Source organism: Delphinus delphis, chromosome X, assembly GCF_949987515.2.
Source record: "Delphinus delphis chromosome X, mDelDel1.2, whole genome shotgun sequence".
NCBI classification, from domain to species: domain Eukaryota; kingdom Metazoa; phylum Chordata; class Mammalia; order Artiodactyla; family Delphinidae; genus Delphinus; species Delphinus delphis.
Genome location: NC_082704.1, coordinates 13468046 through 13474287, shown reverse-complemented (window position 1 = coordinate 13474287; position 6242 = coordinate 13468046). Strand labels below are relative to the sequence as shown.

Genomic DNA, 6242 nt, shown 5'->3' with positions numbered 1-6242 from the left:
TGGTCCCCACTATTCCTCTCTCCTGACACATTCCTCACCCTGGTCCTTGCTAGAAACTGCCTTGGGAGTCTGACAGTCTGATAGGAAAAGGTCTAGGAGGGTAGGCATTTGGCACTGTGATGTCCCTAAGCTGGTGGGAATTCAAGGCTAGGATTCCAGTTTCTGGCAAGGACTGGCATGAACAATATGGGGACCGCTGTCCACTTCTTTGGACATGTGATCACCAATTGCTTCTGCTTCTGCTGTCAGGCAGGGCAGCTGCCACATACAATAAACATTTCAGCCTTGTTCCTTCTAAAGACCATTTTAAAATATAACAGATGCACCGAAATACTCTTTTTAAAAATTATACCTAATAAAATAATTTTATTTTTAATTTTTTAAATTTAAGTATTGTTGATTTACAGTATTAGTTTCAGATGTACAACATAGTGATTCAATATTTTTATAGATTATACTCCATCTAGCATTATTATAAAATATTGGCTATATTTCTTGTGCTGTATAATATATCCTTGCTGCTTATTTATTTTATACATAGTAGTTTGTACCTCTTAATCCCCTACCCCTATCTTGCCTCTTCCCCGCCCCTCCCCACTGGTAAACCACTAGTTTGTTCTCTATATCTGGATACACCAGAACATTCTTAAATAGAAAGCCTTAGTTTCTTTTTTTTTTTTTCACGGCTTGCGCGATCTTAGTTCCCTGACCAGGCATTGAACCCGGGGCCATGGTAGTGAAAACATGGAGTCCTAACCGCTGGACCACCAGGGAAGTCCCAAGCCTTAATTTCTTAATTCCTGATCCCAAAACCACTCTCACTCAGGCTGGGAATGCTTGATGTAGCCCTTGTCCTCGGCCACCCTGGCCTGGGTGAAACAAGGAGTAGGGTTTCATGGTGCTTGTGGTGTGTCCTGGCCCAGGACTGCAGGAATGGATTCCTCTGCAGAGCCTTGGCACCTTGTGACCAGCAGTAAGTAGGCTGGCACTATTTATTTAATTGGACTCTGCATACAATCTGAAATGCAACAATCTACCAGCAGATGGCAATGAGGAGGGAAGGAAACAAATCCCAGGACTTCTTCCTTCCTCCTGGGCTTTATTCAATGAAAACTAAACATCTGAGTAATGATGGCTTTGCCCACCGAGTAGAAGGAAAGGCTGGAAGGGCAGGGGAGCCTTCTGCCTAGTACTAAGGTATATTTTTCTCAGCATGAATAGGATGTGGGTATGGATCAGGGGAGAAGCACCCTACATTTTGAAATGACTTAGAGCTTTTCTGGACATGACTTGCTGAAGAGGAAAGATTTACTGATATGTTAAAGAACTGCTGTGAACATTTCCAAAGCTCAAGTCCATGCACGTGTCCGGTTGTGGGAGTAAGAAAAAAGGCTGGAAAACTGGAATGTTCATGGGTGCTTTTTCTATACCTTTCCTGGCCAGCCTGATGCTGTCTCATGTACAGTACCCATGAATGTAAAATGCATGACTTGGACTTCCCTGGTGGCGCAGCGGTTAAGAATCCACCTGCCAATGCACGGTACACGGGTTCGAACCCTGGTCTGGGAAGATCCCACATCCTGTGGAGCAACTAAGTCCGTGCGCCACAACTACTGAGCCTGTGCTCTAGAGCCCGTGAGCCACAACTACTGAGCCCACGAGCCACAACTACTGAAGCCTGCATGCCTAGAGCCCATGCTCCACAACAAGAGAAGCCACCGCAATGAGAAGCCCGCGCACAGCAACGAAGACCCAATGCAGCCAAAAACAATAAATAAAAATAAAAAAAGTAAATTAAAAAAATAAAATATTAAAAATAAATTCTTTCCTCACCACCTGGCCACTTTCCAACAACTACCAGGAATGAAAGACTTCTGGTTTCTGTGGATCCTAGAAGATATTTGTGAAAACTAACTCCATTAGTGCAAGCCCCTTAATTGTCCTTGAGGAAGGGTGTCCACTCTGAACTGGGGCCTTGGCAGGGAAACGGGCAGGCCAAGGAGAAGTAGGGCAAGAGTCAGGAGTCTGGGAACAAGTTAGCTGGGTCCTCTGCTCTGGGTTGAAACCAGACTGCTATTTTCATCTGAGGCTCAGGGTCCTCTTCCAAGATCCCTGGTTGTTAATAGAATTCCTTTCTTTGTGATTTTATGACTTTCTTGCTGGCTGTCAGTCAGCTGGGGGTCGCTCTCAGGTTCTAGAGGCTTGCCACAGTTCCTTGCCAAGTGGCCTCCGTACTTTTTTTTTTTTTTTTTTTTGCGGTACGCGGGCCTCTCACTGTTGTGGCCTCTCCCGTTTCGGAGCACAGGCTCCGGACGCGCAGGCTCAGCGGCCATGGCTCACGGGCCCAGCCGCTCCGCGGCATGTGGGATCTTCCCAGACCTGGGCACGAACTCGTGTCCCCTGCATCAGCAGGCGGACTCTCAACCACTGAGCCACCAGGGAAGCCCTCCATACTTTTGTAAAAAGAGAGAAGTTAAAAAGGCCTGGATAGTGATGGGAAGTCCGGAAAGGCAGGGTGAGGACGTCCATAAACCTGCTCCTCCATAAAAGCAAAGAAACGCTGGCAAAACTTGTCAGTATCCATTTGTTCAGAACTCTGGAAATTAACCAAAGGCTTGCAACACTCTGAGATGCTTCTATTCAAGCAAAACTGCTGAATCTCATAAGAACAGTGAGAACAACAGGCTTTATGGCTTTTTAACTTGGACTACTCCCATCCCCTTCTCCCCAGCTCCACGGGACCCTTAAAATCCAGCAGCCTCAACCATCAACCTGAAAAATGAACCAAAAAAAGCCCAAATGGAAACAGTCCAAATGTCCTTCCATTAATAGTGATTATCTATGACTGGGGAGTGAGATTTGAGAGACTTTTGCTTTTTTACTTTATAGCACTTCTATACAATTAAATTGTTACAAGAGTGCTACTTTAAAAATAAACAACAGTAATAAAGATAAAACAGAGGAAGAGAGGGTTCCTAAAAATGCTGTAATGATCGAGGAATGGTAGATGGAAATTGTACAGAACTCTTCATGGCTCTTTCTAAATTAAAACCTATATAAAACATTGACGTTCTTTTTATTTGATGTGCCGTCTTTAACATTTCATTTTAGTGAAAGCCAAAAAAAAGTTTCTAAGAGCTTTTATAGACACAGATTTGACTTTCGGTTCCTGATTCTACTTTCCCTGTAAGGTTCTAAGTTCATCAACTGTAAATTCTCTTACCATGATGGTTTTCAGGGACGTAACCATAGCAAGTGGGGAGAGACTATGGTACAGGACTTTATCTGGCAAGCTTACTTTACTACTCTGCAAAAATAACTATGTGTTAACTCGGCTATAATCTTAAAAGCTAACCCAAAGCAATTATAAGCAGCTTTTTGTTCCCAATGTTAAAGCCCCTCCTGGAGACTGAAACTATTTTTGACAGTCAGTGCAGGATAATGTATCCCGCGCCTAAGAGGTACATTAATTAGCAGGAAGACTTTGGGTAGCCACCTACTGTGATAACATCCCTACAGTTCTCTAGGAGGCCATCCGTGTGAATAAGCCTAGGAAAAAAACCTGCCACGAAAAATGTCCCCCACCTTCCACTCCAGACACAACAATTATCCATGTTTTGTTTGAGACAAGGAAGTAACCTGCAGGGTTCAAATTCTCCCCATGATTATTAGAAAGTATCTCTGCTGAAAACTAGGATGTAACCACTGTGATCGAATCTCTTACCATTACCCATTGACCTTGGATGGGATTCAGATGGTCTTTGATGGCCCTGAAATTGTAGGTATAATTTTGTGCTAATGTGAATTTGAGAGAGTGTCTGTTGCTTTCATCAGTTTCCTAAGGTGGCCTGTGGCCAAAAGAAATATAAGATCCACTGATCTAAGGGTTTCCTGGATTGAGACTAGAAGTAACAGACTGATGAAAGGCATTCCTTCCCCCCCACTTCCCTCCCCCCTGCCCCCTCCCCTGCCGATTCTTCAAAGACAGCTCTGAGTCTGGGGTTATCCCTGTACCTGCAGTTTCCTTGACACTATATCCGGGCAGAGGATGGAAGCCCTGAGGGGAGGGCTGGAGGAGGGAAAACATAACAATGACAGAATGGTATTTGCAAGCTCCTGAACTGAAAGGGTCTTCTGGGAGAAAAATCTGTCCCAGCTTTGAGAGTAGCCCCAGTCTTAGCCAAGCTGTGGAGCCTAGAGGAGAGGGAAGCTGGATGTTTCCGGATGTGAGGACCAGGCAATGAGTAATGACTGCCATGTTAAGAACCACCATAGTCCCAGTTTCTAGTGGCATCACAAGTCCAGAAATCTCAGTCCTTGGCTAACTGTGTGCACTTGAGCAAGACCCTTAAATTTGGAGATCGTATTTTCTTCTCTGCAGACTGTGAATTTTGGACTAATGACACAAGCATGTATCGTTTTGAGTTTAAAATTTTGTTTATGTTTCCAAAACTTGGAAAAGTCTGACTTAGAAGCTAATTTGAACCAAATAAGATGTGACTAAGGTGATCACCTATATAGGGTACCTACCTGGGACCCTGAGATGCCTCACACCACACTAGAGTAGATTTTGATGTCTCAATTGCTATCTTAGAGTGTTCGGCTTTGAATGAGATGCCAGGAGGAAAAGGCAGGAGGTGGAATGATGCTCTGAGCTGCAGCCAGAAAATCGCTGTCCGAAGAGAACTACGTGCATGAATCCCTCTGGTGGCAGCAGAATTGATCCGAGGGAAACGACGAGAAGATTCTCTTTGGGTGTGCAGCTTTATCACGTGGATCACAAATAAACTTGGAGGGATGATTCTTAGTCAATCTATGTAGAGGATAACCACAGAGGCTTGCCTATTCCCTCAGAGCTCAAGGCTATATTTGCGGAGCATTAAATTTCAGAAGTAGTTGATGAAACGTATAGGAACACTCTCCTATGTTACTAGTAGGAATGTCAATTGCTCTAACTCTTTTTGGAAGCAGTTTTCAAACATTTAGTAAGAGCCATGAAACTATTTGTACCTTCTGAAATTCCAATTTCGGACACTATCCTTAGGAAATGATCCAAATGATTGGAAATTCGTCGTGCGCAGATTGTCAGCAAGGCGCCATTGATCCTACTAGAATATGGGAAAATGATGCATAAAGTCTGTAAAACAACTGATGTTCACTGTCGTCTAACCTCTCCCCCCTTCCCCAGCCCCCAGCAGCTGCCTAGCACCCACATGCACACTCTTCTTTCTATTCATTTACTTGCAAAAATGCTCCTTATCATAATGTCACTATGTCACATGCGTTATGCCAAAGGCACTCACCCCCCTCTCAAAGGAGACAGCCCAAAGTCTCATCCTTGTTTTACATCGAGCTTCAAGTGCAGTACCTCGGGGTGATTATCCTCCTTCTTGATCCTTTCTGGATGCGGCACCTCATAATTCAAAGACCTACAGTTAAAGGATAACATTAACCGTCCCTAACAGTCACAATACAAGATGAGAATAAGATAACAGAATACCTGCAATACAATATCCATTTAGAAAGGGGGAGGGGAGAAATCATCCTCGGTGGTCCCCAAATGCTCACATATCTCACGTTCTGCTGGACAAGAGAAGCAGGGCCGCCCCACTCTGGCAAAGGCGTGAGTTTCTTAGGCGACCTTTCTGCTGCTCCTGGTTTCTGCTCTCTGGGAAGATCAACCTTGTCCATCTTTTGTCGTGGCCACATCTGAGGAAGGCACGGGGAAGCAGTCCCCTTCTGGGATGCAGCACCCACTTCCAGGTGGTAAGCTATGTGAGTGGTGGGGTAAGCACTCACACGTCCTTGATGGTGAAGCTAGAGGTTTCTCCAGCAAGATGACCCCTTTATCAACTGAGGAGGTTAGGCATCTCTTTGCTTCTGATCAATTCTATAGACTGATGACGAAAGCAGACAGTTACCAAGCACTAGATTCCAGACTGGGTGGTTTTGTCTCTTAGCATCAATCTGTGTTGGCTAAGCCCATTCCCTTGTCTCTGAGTTTAATGACCTCCTTGGTTTCTGCTTTAGGACAGTTCACAACAATACCCTGGGATGGAGAGGCCCCGTGAGGATAATTGGTATCTTTCCCAGGCCTAAGGTGTTTGGGAAAGACTGAGACGATCAGGCTCTGGCTCCCCCGAGGTCTCTGCCTTCACTGGTCCTACTTCACCTTGGGGCAAATAATTGGGCTTTGTTCACCTTGTACAATAGTCATCACTCAGCCATCTTGGAGTGTAGGC

At 44.8% G+C, this 6242-nt stretch overlaps 1 pseudogene; it reads right to left on the bottom strand.

Annotated features, from left to right (window-relative positions):
- The window catches only part of LOC132418766 (myosin regulatory light chain 12B-like), a 29103-nt pseudogene that overhangs the window by 1885 nt on the left and 20976 nt on the right, over positions 1-6242 (bottom strand).